General features: G+C 41.6%; 1 protein-coding gene across 1 annotated transcript in view; it reads left to right on the forward strand.

Annotated features, from left to right (window-relative positions):
- JAZF1 (JAZF zinc finger 1) overlaps positions 1–18,265 on the forward strand; it is a 197,824-nt gene that overhangs the window by 128,112 nt on the left and 51,447 nt on the right. The window lies entirely within an intron of this gene.

Below are 18,265 nucleotides of genomic sequence, written 5' to 3' on the forward strand. Positions count from 1 at the left end.
CATCCAATGAAGCAGATATACTGGCAGCAATAAGAGTTAATAGTTTTACAAAGGAGTTAGTTAGCATCCTTCAAAGAGCAGCCAGAAATTTTGCTTTATAAGAGAGCATGGATGTTCTTGGGGGGGGGGGGTGGAGAGATAAGGTTAAGTGCAGCCTGAATGAAAAATTAGGCCATGTAGAATTTGTGAAACATTTGATTTCAGTATTTGCAGTACTAATGTGACATACTATTGGCACAAAGATCAGGTCATTACATTAAGCTCATTTAGAAGAAGAGAAATAACACCATTCCAAAATGTCAGCTTTCAAGAATTAGCTTGAGTTTGGAACTTGAATTGGATCATTTCACCTTTTATTTTATGGAGCTGTCACATTTGTGCCAGCTATCTTTGCTGCTGTGGGTTAGCCCGTTTTAAAAAGGTATTTATGGTGATACAACAATGTGCTATATATTGGGAAAGAACTCTGCAGCTCCGATTCCGATCTGTTGCTTTGATGTGCAAAACTGTAGAGGCTTCAATGGTTCTGCTACTCCTAGTTATATAAATGCTACTCCTAATTATTTTATTGTGCATTAAAAAGCCTGTAAAGCTTGATGGACTGGTTGGCAAGAATGTTTAGAAGCCTATAGCTCTTCCTCATCCACTACTCTGGTCTGAGTAAGCCTTCCTGCCTTCTTTCCTTCAAGCATCCAAGTCTTCCCCAATTCCCCCTCCCCCACAACCTAACTTGATGAATAGTCTGCCCCTCCAACAAATGTGTTGCCTGCACTTTGGGTGCGACTGCAGTGCATTAGAAAAATATATAGAATATTGGAAACTGGCAATTATAGATTGAGGTTTTCACATACTGCATGTTTTCTTGTTGGTAGTATGTGAGATCCAGATTCAAACTGGTTACTGGAATGAAGAGGTTCAGCACAAACGTGAAGTAAAATATTTCACAACTAACAGTGTATTGTTGATCTTCCACTGACTGCAGCCGCCATCCATAATTGTCTAGTGGTTGGAGTTCTGCAGTGGCTGGCTTCATCATTTTGTCAGCTCACTAATAAGAAGGTCATCACAGATACAAAATCCTGGATTTATATGTGGCAGATGATAAAGCATTATGGGAAATTTGCCTCTGAGACAGACTTCTGTTGCATGTTACAACTGGCACCATTCTGCGGTTCCGTAATTGACAAGAAATGCTATTATTAAGCAGGTCTGTTGAGATAATTAGCATTCAGGGCTGCATTTTTAATCAGACTCGAGTCAGATAATTTATCACAGCAGTATCAAGCTGTCAGGGTCATACAATAAATACTCATTAAAGACGAATAAAGATTAAGTGCAGCCCAAAACAAAATTAAGCAGAATAGTACCTAAGAATCGTTTCACTTCAATATTTGCTGTTAATAATTTGATGCAATATTGGCAAAAAGATCAAGTCTTTGCATTGAGCTCATTTGTGTATGAGGTGCTGAGCAGAGATGTCTGTTCAGCATTTAGTTGAGGCTGAAACCTTACTCACAATTGATTGCAAAAAGAATATTAATTTTGAAAAGCTGATTTTGTATGACTGCTGTTTCAGTAACAGTAGTTCCTCGGTAATAAGTTGACACATTAAAGAAAGAAGCATTCCATCTTGAAAGCAGAACTAATTTGTTAGCATTAGTAAGATACTGCACTTTGAATTCACTGCGACTCTCTTATCTTTGATAAGTTCATGCGTGAATGGTTTCCGGCACTTTCAAATGGCTTTCAGTTAATTAAAAAGACCCAGCATTCAAATATGACCCTGACAATAACATACTAGGGGGTTGGTTCTTTTCTCTTTTTTAAAGGAATATCGATACTTACTGCAGTAGGTGTGACAATATGAGTAGTTTCTGTTATAAAAATAGGGAAGTTCCCATGATTAATTTATGGCACAATCTAGAGGGTCCGTCTCCTTCATGAGACCCATTCACTTCAATGGGACTCGTACAGAAGATATTACCACAGTTATATACTGTGATCTGTTTTGTGAACAGAACCAATGTGAAAGCCAAACTGTAAAACGAGGCAAAACCAGGTTTCTTTTCTGATAACAATTATAAGTCAAAACCTTCTGTACTCGTTGTTGTAGTAATAGTTGGAATTTAGCAGCTATTATTTGTAGAGGGAGCAAGGAAGTAGCTCTGCATGTGTCTACAATGCAAATAATGCATCATCTCTTGGGCTATGGACAAGGCTTTGTCTGACTTCTGAGAAAATTGTTTGTGTGGTGGTGTGTGTTGCTACAGTGTTTCTGGGTGTTCTCCTGGTCCTGGGCCTCATAGAACTGTTCTTCTGCCACTGGCAGCAACTCAACTGACAAGTATCAAGGGCTGAATTTTAATATTGCAAAATTCCAAGAAGAATTAGACATAAAAATGGATTACAAGGTTATGAGGTCTATAATCTCATGTGATTTGATGGGTTATATTACTTCACTCACACTGGAGTCTAACTTTTAGTGGTTATGATAAAACCACCTGTTGAACATCTTATTTGACATGTGTTTTTAATGAAGTGGGCAAACTTATTCAGAAGTGTTGCTGTTGGTGGTTTTGAAACATACCACTGGAGGGGTTCTGGATTTAACAGTTAATGGAAATTCATCTTTTTTGTGATTTTGGAAACTGGTTTAGGCAGAGATTAATTGCTAATGAGATTAATTACTGGATAACTATTCAAAGGATCTAGATTTTTTGCTCTACAAAATACTGCCCATTTGTACAATCTAGAAAAGTGGTCTTTCTAGACAGTATCTGCCATAAATGCCAGACAGCAGAACGGGATCCACTGAGCTGCAAACATGATAGGAAGTCACATGATAGCATCACATGATATAAAGATGACGTATCAGAGTTGTGAAGTAAGGGGACCTGGCAACCCTATTACACCCTTATAAACCCATTAACTTCAATTATAAGGGGATATGACTCTGCTTTGGATTGCAGAGTATTAGGCAGTTTAAATTGTATCCATTTTTAATTCCATCATCCAAGCCGTGGGTGATAGGCACTAATCTTCTCCCATGGCCATTTTAGCCTCTTGACCAAATTTAAACCATACATTACATCGTTAATAACAACAACATTTGATTTATGTACTGCCCTTCAGGACAACTTATAACCCTCTCAGAGTGGTTTACAAAGTTTGTTATTTTTATCCCTACAACAAACACCCTCTGAGGTAGGGTGGGGCTGAGAGCTGTGACTGTGCCTGACTCAAGGTCACCCAACTGGCTTCAAGTGGAGGAGTGGGGAATCAAACCCAGTTCTCCAGATTAGAGTCCAGCACTCTTTAAATTAAACCACTACACCAAACTGGCTCTCTAAATTCTTTTACAGAAATAGCTCATTAAATCTTATTATGATTTTCATGTCTTTACTGAACCTGGTAGAGTTTTTTTGAAGATCATAATCTTATTCTGTTTCTGAAATAGAATTTGCTTTTATAACTCCTAGAAAATAGAATGCTTATACAAGTTTTCTGGATAGTTCATCATTTTGGGTGAAATAACATGGGATAGAACTTTAGAAAGGAATAGATTTCCATGACTTCCTCAGCCATCTCCAAGTTCAGATTTTTTTTAAAAAAAATCTAATTCAGACAAACTGGTTTCTAATTCCAAACAGGTGTCAATCAGATATTCAATTGTTATCCATCTAAAAGACCAAATACATTTTCAGCTTCTATATGGTCATTAAGAACGTTGAATCCCAGAAATATTGTGTAGTCCCTTCTGAAAAGGCTTGTGCACTGGTTTTAACATCTAATTTCCTGTCATTATCTTCTCTTTGCCAGCTCACAGTAAGGAGCATTAGAAAAGTCGCCTTTTCTTTCATGGCTTAAATATTCCCATGGTGTGTTTCCCCCCAACTACAACTGCCTTCCCCATTATGTCCTATAGTCTGCCAGGCTTGCCCAAACTCAGCAGGTAGCCCACATGGTATGCATTTCTGTGTGAGAAAGCTCTCCCGATGTAGACAAGATGTTGTAAAATAAAATGTACTATTTGCCCAAAACTCTGCAAAGAAATGCGTCCTCAGCCTGGACAGCCATCAAGATTTCTTCTTATCGGACATTTGCATTACTCAAATATATGATCCATGCAATGACAGAAATTATGGTTTTCTAAATTTGTTTCGATATTTGCAAATTGCTCTTTAGCATCCTTTGTAGATTCCACAGTAGAAATAAGTCCATTCCTGTCTTGCAAACATACATGTTTGTCATTTCACGCAGAATCTGCTGCCTGACATAATTATATTTTAAAACTCATTTCCAGCCTTGCTTGGCATGATTGTGAAGCCAACAGACATTATCAACATGTCAGGGAGACTGAAGGCTGGTAGTCTGGTGTACAGAGGGAAAACTCAGTGTTTTGCTCTCTCTATGCTCAATTGCCCTCACCAAGGGAAGTGAGGAGCTCTGAAACATTTAGTGGCTGAAATCCATCCTTGTTGTGTGTGTGTTTTATGATTTCACAGACTAGGAAAATCACAGGCTATGGCTGAAATGTAAATGCCCCAGTTAGAAAGCTCTGTCATTAACTCTTTTTAGAGCGCCACTGTCCGATCCATAATGCCCCTAGTTCCAAGTTCAGGAGTGTCCGATACTGCAAAAGACTTCAGTGTTCTGAGGCAAGACATTCTGTGTCCTTATGTCAACATGCCCCTCCCATGTGGCCTTCAGAAACTCATACATTCCTTCTGTAATCATGATACCACTCACCACATGACACCAGTATTTCTGCAGGGCCCAGAGTGGACTAAGGGGAACAAAATATCTAGGAATCCTGGACATCCACAAGCCTATGGAGACAGCCAAGTGATGGTTATATGATAATTTGCTAGGTCTGGGTGGTGTGAAGGGTAGGGTTGCTAGCACGGTCTCAGCAAATTCTGAGAGATTTTTAGGGCAGTGCCTGGGGAAGAGTGGAGTTAGGGGAGGATGTGACATGTCTGAGTGACAGTCCAGGAATTTCCCCAATCTCTATGATAAAGACCATAGATACATAGGGGTTTTTCCTACAGAATCACAATGGGAGCCATTTATAGCCATTTTCCTCTGGAATCTTGGTTTCATGAGGGTGGGGGGTGGGGTGGGGCCAAGGTTCATCCAAAGCCAGGCAAGCAAATGGCACGTCTAGTAAAGGGGGCCAGAGGGAAATTCTGTGGTGTCCCATAGTGGCTCTTCGGAGCCCTGTATTTTTACTGATAGTGCTAAAGTTTTGCTAAAAGTCTAAATATTGAGGAATAAAAAATGTAACCTGAACATGTTTCTACACAATATATAACATCGGATTCTGTAAGGTCAAAGCTATATTGACTAGTTAGGTTCCAATTATTTATATTTATTTTTTATTTATTTATGTTATTTATAGTCTGCTTTTCTCACTGAGACTCAAGGGGGATTACACAATGTAGGTCAAACAGTCAACAGCTGGGGATATTCAACAAACATTCAATAAACAATACAACAGGATAAGGATTACAGAAATTTGAAAACAAGCTGAAATCTGACAGAGCTGAAAACAATGCTGAAATAAAACATAAGCAAATTGACATGGCATATAACATGATGTGGAACTATCTAGAATAAGCATACTTACAACAACAGACAGCATATAGTAGTGTAATCTACAGTCCCTATCACTTTCCAGTGCATCTCTCTGAACCTTTTCCTTATAGCACAGTCTTATTACCTGTGTAAAAAGGCCCTCCTGAATAATTTAGTTTTGCATAATTTGCAGAAAGCCAGGAGAATGAATGCATTCCTGACCTCTTCAGGCTGGCCATTTCATGAGGTGGGGGCCACCACAGAGAATGCATGCATACGTGCTGCTGTTAATTTTACCCATGTATAAGGTAGCACCTGCAGAAGGCCCTGTTCAGATAAGCAAACCTGCTATGATGGGACATAGGAAAGAGGCGGTCCTGTAGATATGAGGGACTGAGACTTTGTATGTGATAGCCTAAACCTTGAACAAAGCCTGGTAACTGATGGGAAGGCAATAGAGGGAATGCAGAAGGGGGGTAATATGCATGCTTCATCTAGCTCCTAATAATAATTGAGCTATGCTTGTTTTTCAGTTGATTTCAAGCGGAGATCTATGTAGATTACACTACCGTAGTCCAGCCTTGATGTTACCATAGCATGGATCCAGATGGCCGGCAGGGCCAGCGCCAGAGTTTTTGGCGCCTGCGGCCACTTGTGTGCATTCACACAGAGCGCGCGCGCATGCCACGGACTGTGTGATAACGTCATTGTGCAATGACATAATCACGCAGTGCAGGATAGCTGGGGGGCGGCACGCGGAAGCTGCTCCGTACTCTGCACGCCGCCCCAGCAGCAGCCTGACGGCTTCTGCGCCCGGCTGCAGTGTGTGGGGGCAGAGGAGTGAGCAGTGGAGCTGGCGTGGCTGGCTGCAGCTGCTGCTGCAGCCAGCCAGCCCCGTGCCACCGCTGCCACCGCTGCCACATGCCCCAGCTGGGCGCAGAAGCCGCGAGCCGCTGCTGGGGTGGTGCACGGAGGCTGCTCCATGCTCCACACGCCACCCCAGCAGCAGCCTGACGGCTTCTGCGCCCGGCTGGGATGTGTGGGGGTGGAGGAGCGTGCAGCGGAGCTGGTGTGGCTGGCTGCAGCTGCTGCTGCAGCCATCCAGCCCCGTGCCGCCGCCGCCACATGCCCCAGCCGGGCGCAAGAGCCGTCAGGCTGCTGCTGGGGCGGCGTGCAGAGCACGGAGCAGCCTCTGCGCGCCACCCCAGCAGCGGCTCGCGGCTTCTGCGCCCAGCTGGGGCGTGTGGCGGCAGCAGCGGCACAGGGCTGGCTGGCTGCAGCAGCAGCTGCAGCCCAGTCACACCAGCTCCGCTGCGCGCGCCTCCACCCCCCAACAGCCCCTCCGGCGCCTCTCCAGTGCCCTCGCGCCCGAGGCCACTGCCTACCTGGCCTCAATGGGCGCGCCGGCCCTGGTGGCCGAATCAGTTGTGTCATGGTAGAGGGCCATTTTCTGGGCTAAGCTGAGTTTGGAAAAGGCATTTTTTTGCAGCTTCATTAACCTGTTTCTCTAGCAGCAATGCTGGATCCAGTGTAACCCGTAGGCTCTTAACTGAGTCTGCAAGGATCAACTGAACCTCATAGAAAGTAGGGAGCACTATCTCCTTCAGTATCTCCACTTCTGTATTTTTGGTTCGCAGATTTAGTATGCCCAATACTTCACAACCTGGTGTTTTGTATACCCTTTGGTGAACTGTATCTACTTTGGCTGGTATGATATAAAGGATTTTCCCATTTTTCTTCATAAATGTCAATTTTGAGGTTTCATTTTATCCTATTATAGGTGAACAAGGCTCATAATTTATGTGTTGCACTGACAGACTACAAATAAAGTGTCTTGGAAGGAAAAGTCAGCAAATTATTCAGCATATTAATAACAATCTTCAAGAGATTACTTGTCATAAATTTAGTATCAAAGCATTGTCGTTTTTAAGAAAGCATCAAAGATTCAGATTGTATGTTTGACCTTGAAATCATTCGTGGCATTGACTTGTAAGCTTATTCTTTTGATCACAGAAAGATTCCTTCTGTCTGGAGGTGAATTAAAGAAACATAAACTGGGGTTTGAGGTGGGAGAGACCAGGGGAAGGACTGTAAAACAAGAATGTGAATCCTTTTAAATGGAAAAAAAAGTTTGTTTGTTTTTTAAAAAAAGAACAAGTATTCATCTTGGATTATTTTAAATATTGGTGAGCTAATGTAAGAACTTACCCAGATGACCACTTAGCTAATAGAGCTCAACCAGGGGGCATAGAAAGTCTTCTGGAGAGAAGCATCTCTTTCCTATAGCCTAGTGGTAAAGAACTTGCCTTACATATAGAAGGTTCCAGATTTGGTGCCTGGCCTCACCACTTAAATGGGTCTCTGCTAGCAAAGCTGGGAATGATCATGAACAGCTGCCAGTCAGAGAAGGCAAACAATACTGGTCCAACTTTGTTTCATACATAATGAAAATGGGAAACTGGGCTTTTTCTATTCCTATAGCCTGGTGAGTGGTGGGGATCACAGTGACTTGAAGAGCACTACACAAATCTTTATTTTATTTTACTTCATTTATACCCCGCCTTTCCACCCATTGGGGACCCAAAGTGGCTTACATTATTCTCCTCTCCTCCATTTTTCCTCACAACAACCATTTGTGGCTGGTTAGGCTAAAAGTTGAACGCTGTAAGTGTACCTAAGAAAGTTCCTACTTCCATATGCCCTGGCTGAGAATCCCTATTTTCTTTCTGAGCAGTAGTTCAACCAGTACACTTATACAAATCATTTTAGTGGTTGCTGCTAGGGTTGCTAGCCTCCAGGTGGTAGCTGGAGATCTCCCGGAATTACAACTGCTCTCCAGGCCACAGAGATCAGTTCCCCTGGAGAAAATGGCTGCTTTGGAGGGTAGACTCTATGAAATTATACCCTATTGAGGTTCTTCCCCTCCCCAAACCCTGACTTCTCCAGGCTTCATCCCCCAAATCTCCAGGAATTTCCCAGCTTGGTGCTGGCAACCCTAGTTGCCTCACACCTCAGGGTCTTCCTTTCTTTAGAGCTTTGGCTTGCCAAAGCTCAAGCCAGTTTGAGAACTGTAAGTATGAGTTGTGCTGGTTAACATGTCATTAAAGAATTGGTATATCTTATCACCAAGGATAGAAGTGTGCACTGTAGTTCATACCAAGCCAAACAATGCTTAAACAAACTGCTCGTTCTTCCATGTTGAGTCTCTGATTTGTCAAGATAGCAAAATTGGCATGGCCATCTTAGCAAATTGATAGGACAGAATTACAGACAAATGAAAGAGATCAGACAAAGGCATTGTTTTAAACAAGGTCTCTAAGTTTTGCAACTTCAGATTGCTGATGGGGGTTCATTCTTTCATTCAAAAAAACTTCCACGCACATAGAAAAGTGTCAAAGAGTTGTATGGGAGGTGGTGTTTAATGGAACAGTATTAAATCATGAAATGATTCAAGCCCAGATAAAGGTTTGCTATTTAACTAGCTAGAATTCAATCCTTTAAGACAAAAGTCTGATAAAATTAGGGGTGCCAGGTACACTTACCCTCACAGCAGGAGGGCAGGTACCCAGTATTCATCTTCTCTGTGTCCCACGGCTGCACAAAATGCCATAACTTCTGGTAATGTCATATCTGGGTGATGTCATCATGCAGACACAGGACACACATATGCTTCGCAGCAGGCCAATTTGGGCCTCAAACAGGCCTAAATCGGCCCTCTGCAAAGCATGAAAGAGCTCTTGGGGTGGTGTGATGATGTCACTCCCGGGAAATGTCATTGTTGCGCTGCCCCAGGAGACTGCCTGGAAGCCCATTCCTACACCTTTGCCCCAACCCTCCACCAGCCAGGTAAGTGGTGGCAGAAGGCGGAGGGTGGGAGCGGGGTATTCCCCTCTACCACCAGGGGACTGATAACCCTAGATAACATACTGATAAAACCATAACTTTGAACTAGATGATGAAAAGTATTATTTTTGTGCTAAGGAATCCACAGACATCTGAGCCCCTGTGTTTAATGCAACTGATTCACCTGGCAAATCTTAGAGTTTCTTTCTTTAGTGGGGCAGAACATGGTTCTTTTTTTAGATTCAGCATTACAGCAGAACCTTTGCAAGTGGTATCTGGGCCGATTCCAGATGACTAACCTTAAGGCGCTTCATGCCGCCCTCTTCCGGATCGCGACGGGGAAAACGCGAAATATCGCGTTTCCTCGCGCGAGTTTTACGCATCGTCGCGATCCGGAAGAGGGCGGCATGAAGCACCTTAAGGTTAGTCATCTGGAATAGGCCCAGGTCTCATAAGTCAGATTGCGATTGGAAGGCATTATGCAATACACAAAGCTTTGTACTGTACATAGCTACTTTACTATAATTTTATGTAGCTTTATACACTGTGAATCCTTTAAGATTACTTACAACTATAGTGAGTGAGATTGCTGCTCATGGCACAGTCTCTGATTTCAGACTTAATGTTAATAAAATGAAGATCCAAATCTGGCAGTCCCGAAGAGATTGAAAGTGCTTTGGACCACCTATTTAGAAGGTTTGATAAGCCACTGGACTATCTAGAACTTTATATTTCTCCCACAATTAAAGTATTAAATTTAACTATATAGTACCTTGGATCCCTCCAGAAATTTGCAGCATTGTACAGGATTTCTGTCTTTCCCCTCCATGCCCTAAAATGCTGCTCTTTGGACAGGGTTCTCCAGTAGCAGTGTGAGAGGGGATGGGAGTTGGAGGTCTGCAGCAGAAGAGAGGGAAAGTTGCTTCTTTTCTGGCCCTGGAAATCTCTCAGTGAATTCAAGCCAGGGTTATCAATGGAAATCTGGCTGGGTTGATAACTGCGGGATTGTCATGGTTTTGGTGACCTGGCCATAATGAAAATGAAATGAATGTGTTATTTCATTCAGATGATTAATGAAGTTTTCATCAATGTTAGTGGCCAAAATGGGGGGGGGGCACCTAGTAGATATCTGTACTACTGTTAAACTGCTTGGCTTTAGTATCACTTCGATTGGGTGGGTTAAAAACCAAGCAAACACTGAGAGTACTTGTAAGAAAAGAAGAGGGCATCTTCTATCTTCCATCCCTGTTCTGGAGAAAAAGGGGTTGCAAGTCAACCCAATATTTGCAGATGCATTGAGAGTCCTGTAGAGTTGGGAGAACTGTTCAGATAATGGCATTTCCTCACTTTTACTATTATGGTAAAAAAATGAATTTTAAACTTACAAAGTGGACCAGAATAGCACTCCTATGTGCTTGGCCCCCAACCTACCAGATATGGGCCAGTCAGCTAGAGGGCAAGCTATGCAGCCAACACACTAGCTTCTGTTGAGTTGTTCTGGACTGTGTTGTTCCCTCCCAATTCAGCAGAGCATCCATGCTCAATGAGGAAGGAATACTTCTTAGATTCCAAAATTCACATATTTGTCCTTTAGTCTTATGTCTGCCCATTGTTGCAGAGGTCACTAGACTTTGCTGTATTTGAATACCTAGCTAGTACTGAAGGGGTTGGTTCTGCTATTCATGGCTTATCAATGTCTTTTACCAATAACACTGAAGAAGAAAGTAAATTGTATTAAACAGTAGGAAAAGGTATTTGAAGTTTGATGTTAGAGAAATTGATGGGTATTTGGGCAGAGGCACTCCACTACTGCTTAGAGCTTCATTAAATGACATCACATACAAAATTGGAAGCAGGTAGTATGTTCCACCTGTGCAGCCAAATGTGGAAGATGGAAAATGGATTGTTTTACACAGGATATAGTGAAAGGAATATATTTCTGGATAAGTAAGATGTATTCTGGTTCAAAAACTTCCATACTGAGATGCTGAAATATGAAATCCATTAATCTCTTTTTAATTGGCCTGATGGTCAAGTCTCAGCACCAAAACCAAAAATCAGTGCTTAGTATCACCAGGACTGGCTGTAATTAGTGGCACACACTGTAAACATGGTAATAGAAATACACTGGTGAGACCTATTGATGCTATATCAGTAGCACAAAGGGGGAAAGATGAGTTCAATGAGAAGTGGGTTACAGAACTACAAATTATATATTAAGATACATCTTTTTATATTATGTTTGTCTTGAGCTTTCCATGTTGTGGGCATTTTGTTACAGATCAGGAGATTAATGGAAGATTTCTACGTATCTGAAATCTTATGTTAGCTGTCCTTTATAGCCTATAACTTAAAAAGCAAAACTAAATTAAACTTAATCATGTCCTACTCCTAAGTATTAATAAATGGAAAAAAATATTTATACCTTAGAATAGAGATGGGCACGATCCGCATTATGATCGGAAAAAACCCACGATAATGCCAATCGCGCGATCGTGACCCGGCGGATCGTGATCGTCCACGGCCAATGATCCAGCAATTGGGAGGGGCCTGGATCGGGGCGATTGGGCTCGGATCGGGGATCCAGACACTCAGGCGCCAGCATCTATTCCCCTGGCAACGGAGCCAGGAGAATGCCTGAGCTGTGTTTGCCCTCCTTCTGTCGCCCTGGAAACCCGAATGGAAGCCCAGCTTTCCTTGATCAGCAGGGCTTCCTTCCAACCATGGAGCAGCAAAGCAGTCACCAGTTGGGAGAAGACACCCAGGGGAGGGGAGGGGGAAGGGGGTGTTCTGGGCACTCCAATCTCATCCCTGCAAACCCTGATAGGCAGCTCTGACGGCCAAACACAGATGGCCAAACACAAACACAGATGCCGCCGGCATCACCCACCGTTCCTGTATCGCTGGGAACAGCGGGGCACCCCTCCGCTTTTGCCCCCACAATCCACGATCCACGGATCGGGAACGGGAGATGATCGGTGTGGATCATTTATTTGGGATCGTTGCTGGCGCCTATCCACAATCAGCTGGATCGTTAATTTTTTTTGGATCGTGCCCATATCTACCTTAGAATAACCTAGCATATACAAATGGGCAGAAAAAAAAATGTTCCCTAATATTAAGTAGTATCACATGTAGGGAAGATCAGAAAAGAAACAAATGTGCATTTCACCATGAAGTGAGCATTCTAAAATATTTTTGACCTACTAATTATAATTCGCTATGGTACACACTATTTTCATTTACAAAGTGGCTTATAAATAATGCCTTCTCATTTTATTCTTAAATGATCTGTGGCTTTCTCACGTTTTAATGTGTGAATTTGGAGATTTTGCAGAATGATGTGAGCCGGTAACATTTGATAGCCTGATGTCATATAGGTGGTTTAACTGCTGGGTCTGTTTCTTCCATTAGCATTTGTCTTCCTATCACTGCCAGGAGCTGTGCTGCGTAGTTTCCCCCTCCTCCACTTATCTATCACATTCACTACTCAGCAGGACTGGTTTTAACTTTTATGCTTTTCTTTTTGTTGCCATGTTACTGCCATGAAATCATGTTACACTGGTGTTAATTTCCCACTGCAATGCTGAAGATATGCAAATTTAATTTTGCTCTTAATCCTTGTCACCTGTTTTCTCCCACTGCTCTGGGTAATATGGTAAGTCATGTGCATTGTTTGAATTTTGCTACTGACTTTGAGGACTAAGCTCTGCTGCTCCAAAGGAAGGATATGAGACATAGAAGGGTAGGGAATAATATTAAATATTGCCATGGGTTTCACATCTAGCTTCTGTGTTGTTGCTAATGTGATACATATTGGCTGGCTCAAAATGCATCAAAACATTTGGATCATCTTCTTGCCTTGGAAGTGCTAGAATATCTTTAGTCATTACTTGGGTTCTTTTCTCCAAAAGATGTTATTTGCTGTATTTAATTTCTGGTGGTATTTGAGATCATTTTAATACAATCCTACTGAATCAAAATATTATCTTTGCTCTGTTTTTAAAATTCTGTTTATTCTGGCTTGTAGACAAGTACTGTGTCACCATAATTATTCCAATTTGTGTGCATGAATCTGAATGTTCTGAAGGTAATTTAGAAAGGGCCGGGCAGCCAGTGTGGAATGCCCTGTTTCCGGATTGCGTCAGGAGGGAGAGGTTATGCTCTGGAACAAGGAATATAGCTTGCTGTAGACTTTTTACAAGCAGAAAGAAAGTACAACTTCTTCATACACTGAAAGATTTATTGGTAGAAATATCTTTGCCAGGATTTTTGGCATATAGTATATCAGATTAAAAATCAGTATTTTCTAAGAATCAGTAGGAAGGAAGAATCCTATTGAAATGTTTAATGAAAATTAAGTTTGCAGTGTGATTCATGTATGGATTTTAATAAGTTTTACCAACAATTGTTTTGAGCTCATATATTTAACAATATGGTAAAGAAAAAGTATTCTTGAACATGTATTTGGAATGTTAACCATCAAGTTCTGGTTGTTTGAATCTAAGAGATTCACTAAAAATCTATGGAAGTTCAGCTAAGGCTGCAATAGGAAATCAAGAGGACTATGTGTTTAAAATCAAGGAGTGAGGCTTCCTTTAAAAAAACAAAACAATGCTGTCTGCAGATTTAGTTGGACAAATGTAAGCAAAGCATTTCCTTTCCTGAAAGTTTTGTTGTTATTCTGAATAGAACAAAGGAGGTTCTTTCTTATCCAGAATTCTCTAGTGCTCACTGTAATCTGCCTCTGACCATCTGCGGCCTACGTCAACTGTGCTGACAACATCAGGAAATCAGTTTGTTCTGGTTTGGAAAAGTGGCATACTGAAAGAAATGTCATTAGTCTTTAAGGTGCCCCTGGACTTTTTGTTTATATTTTTGTTTATATTTCTCTTTGTGCAAACAAAACAAGAAGAAGGTTTGTGGATCGAAAATCCTCAGAAGAGGGTGTTGTGACTGTTGAGTGTCGGGGATCCTGGTTTGTCCTTAGTTACTGCCATAATATATTTTGAAAGTATATTCAGTATCCTGTGGGTGAAGATGAAAGAGTGATGGATAAGCAATGAAGTGATGCTGACCTGCAGAGGGCTCTGTTATACCATATTTTGCATAGAGCTAGAACAGGCGAGGGGAGGGGGAAGGGAGTTCACACACAAAGCTTCCAACAGTCTGGGCTTAGTCTGGTAAACAGGCTAGGAATTGTGGGCAAAGTCCTTTTCCTCAGGCTTTACACCAAGCATGAGATCAGATGACTCAGCCTGGACTCATTATTTTAATAGCCTACAGCTAGTTCACATAGCAGCAGGAGTCCACAAAAAAATGGTCATTTAATTGTTGAAACTCCAACTGGTACATTGTAGATGAGATTAGAGTATTCAGATACAGGTATTAATAAAGTTGTTTGCACAGGCAAACAGCAGGTTTAAAATGCTGATATTGTAATGTCAGGAGTAAATAAAATGTAGCCATGTACATTAAGACCCAATTAAAAAGCATGATTTCGTTTGCCCAACATAACACCATAAAGGCGAGTGATACTTGCCAACGTTACTGCAGCTGTGCTTTACATTAGGAAATTAATTAAAAAGGCAATTTATACATTTTTTCCACTTACAAGCATTAGGCCTTTTAAAAAAAATATTACACCATGTATTTTCCCTCCCATCATTCTGCAGTATGGCAAACTTGTATTTTGGTTTAGCAAACTAGATTTTACCTGGGTTTTTTAACCTGTTTTTCAAGCTAATAAAAATAAACTTGGTCTGTGCAATAGTGATAATGAAGGAGATCAAACAATGTTTGAGCAACTTCCTGCTGTCTGCCTGAGAGACAGGAGTTTCTTTCTTATTCAAATGGAAGTCTTTTCCTATCATGCCATAGTCCCATTACTGTTCTATTGTCATAGCCCTTTTCCAGTAATTCTAGAGGAAGTGGGAAGCAACAGAATAATTTATCCCTTCAAGGACACCATGGAATGGCAACTTAAAAACAGATTTAAAATGGTTTCACCCATTCCTATTACTGTTACTTATTGTTTTAGAGCAAAGTGCTATACAATCTTTATTGGGTTGATGCTCAAAGCAGCCTGGTGGGGTCTCTTTTGCAGATGGGCAACCAAGTCTGAGAGAGAATGACTTGCTTGCAGTAATGGGTCAGGTACACCACTTCTTCACCCAGTGCATAATGAACTTGTGAAACTCAATGCCACAGGATGTAGTGATCGGCCTTAGCTATTTTTTATCTTGGAGACTCTGGGCTTTAATCAATTACATTTTTCTTAAAGAGAGAAAGTGCCATTTATTTATCATTACTGGGGGGTTTTTTTAGTAAATGAAAGAAGCACCTTATTTACTTCCTGCACAGAATTGTGCAGAGAAGGTCTACTGAGCCCTGCTAGCACCCTTGCCCTGTGCCATACAGCAGCAAGGGTTAAGTTGACCCAGAACCAAGCGACAGCTCTCTTTATGCCCTCCTAGCTATATAACTGACAAGTTACTGACTTATATGAATCCTGTTCATCAACAGATGCCTCAAGGTGCTCATCTAGCTTAGATAGATTTAAATAGAAATTAGATCATGGAGAAAAAACTCATCAATAGCCATGATGGCTGGATGGGATTTTCATGTTGGAAGGTAGTATGTGTCTGAATGCCATTTGCTCAGAAAGCAGCTGCACTAGTTTTGGCCTTTCTGTCCTTGCTGTGGGCATTGGGACATCTGGTCAGCCGCTGTGGGAAAGAAGGTGCTAGACTACATGGAACTTTGATTCACTATCACTACATTAAACATAAGAAAGTCCCAATGAAAGAGGGTGGACTTGAATTCCCATGAAATAGATTGATGTGTGCACCAGACAGAGTTTTATCTCAGTTCAGTTTCATCCATGGTTGTACTTCGGTTTAGCTAATAGAAGTGATTGTACTTACCCTATTCAGTTTTAAAATGTAGTTCTTAATTTCTTCTGGTAATGATAGTAACTCATAATTCAGTTTCTCCTGAATATGAAGGACAAAGGATCGTTCCATATTTAGTGAGATTAAATCAGGCGCAAGTAATTTCATATTACAAAATTCCTTATCTTTACGGTTTTAAAAAAAAGACATTTCTTGACTGACAGATGAATTATGAAGGGAAGGTATAGAGCAGAGTATAGGGATTGACAATGTAAAAGAAATTAGACAGTATGTTAAAAAAATAGTATGTGTTCTGGTTAATTGGATTTCCTGTATCTCTCTCCTCCTTGATATATATCTGACATACCATTTTATGCCTCCTGATTCAACCTGTGTATGTTTTATGTCCCCTGTTATGCTAGATAAATTTAATGTCCCATAAAATGTCTGCATTTAAAAAAATGTAATACAGTAGTGGTTATCAGTTTTACAACGATGCAAACTTCGATCTTATCATAGTGCATATTTCTTTTTGAATCACAAGACAAAGACAAAGCACTGTTGATATTCTATTTGTGCTGGAACTCTTTGGAGTTCAAGTACAATGTAAGCATGTATGAAGCTTGCACCAGTCATCAGTGTATGAATAGTTATGCCATTGTGTTAAAATGCAATTTTAAATTTGACTTATAATGACTTGCCCAAATCCAAACTGTGTTTGGATTATTGTCCATTTAGTAGTAATCTTTTATAATGTATCATCAGGGTAGATTCAAGGGAAGAAATGGCCCTGAAAAAAGGCCCTGCCTCTAAGCCCCCTTTGGCACCCCACCCAAGGGGGGAGTGCGAGCATGCCTGGCTAGCCCTGAGCACGAGTTGGCTAAGCTGGGCAACCAGGCAGGGTGAGGATAAGCAGTTGCATCCCATCCCTCTTCAAGTTGAGGCTGGGTGGTCCATCCTGCCCCTCTCTGTGGCAAGGCCCAGTGGGTGTGCCCTGTCTCTCAGCACAGTGAGGGTGGGATGGGAGAGGATGGGCCAGAAGGGCATGTCACTTGCCATGGCAAGCCATCTTTCCCATGCCTCTGACTGACACCTGATCCTCTGTGTTTGGGTTGAGGTGTCATAGAATCATAGAGTTGGAAGGGGTCATACAGACCATCTAGTCCAACCCCCTGCCCACTGCAGGATCAGCCTAAAGCATCTCTGACAAGTATTCATCCAGCCTCTTCTTGAAAACTGCCAGTGAAGGGGAGCCTAGGAAGGGTGCCTAGGAAGGGTGCCTAGGAAGGGTGAAGCCACTGGGTTTGGGTGGTCCAGGGGCCAGCCCCCCCCCATGGCCATCGGTACCCCAGGACTCTTCCCAGTGGCCTTAATGGACAATCTGTCCCATATGTCACCACTTTTTCCCAAGCGGATTTAAAGATGTAGGCTGCAATCCTATCAGCACATTTAAGTCCAAGCCAGATGTGAAAGTTGGAGATTCATGAACAGATATTCCTGGTGTAGCCACTAAAACAAGTTGCCTTTCCCCCCTTCTAGGTCTAACCATACCTGGGGGGGAGGGGGCTGGGAATCTGTGTCTCTCTGTATCATATCTCCATCCCAAATTTAACCCTGTGCAGCTTCTGGGCCAGCATTGTACCTTGTTTGGCACTTCTTGGAAGTGCCAAAGAGAAAGTCCCAATGCAGAAAGTGGAATTTAGTTCCCAATAATTACATATTTTATTTTATTTATGTCATTTATAGTCCACTTTTCTCACTGAGACTGAAGGCAAATTACATAGTGTGAGATTAGTACAGTCAATATTAAGGATATTTCTATAAACAGTGCCATAGAAATATCACAGGATATTTCTATAAACAGTTTATAAAGACATAGTATTAGCAAGAATCCAATACAGAACTGAAGAAATGCTGAAACAGAACAGAAACAATTCTACGACTAACATTAG

Source organism: Eublepharis macularius, chromosome 11, assembly GCF_028583425.1.
Source record: "Eublepharis macularius isolate TG4126 chromosome 11, MPM_Emac_v1.0, whole genome shotgun sequence".
In the NCBI taxonomy this organism is placed as follows: domain Eukaryota; kingdom Metazoa; phylum Chordata; class Lepidosauria; order Squamata; family Eublepharidae; genus Eublepharis; species Eublepharis macularius.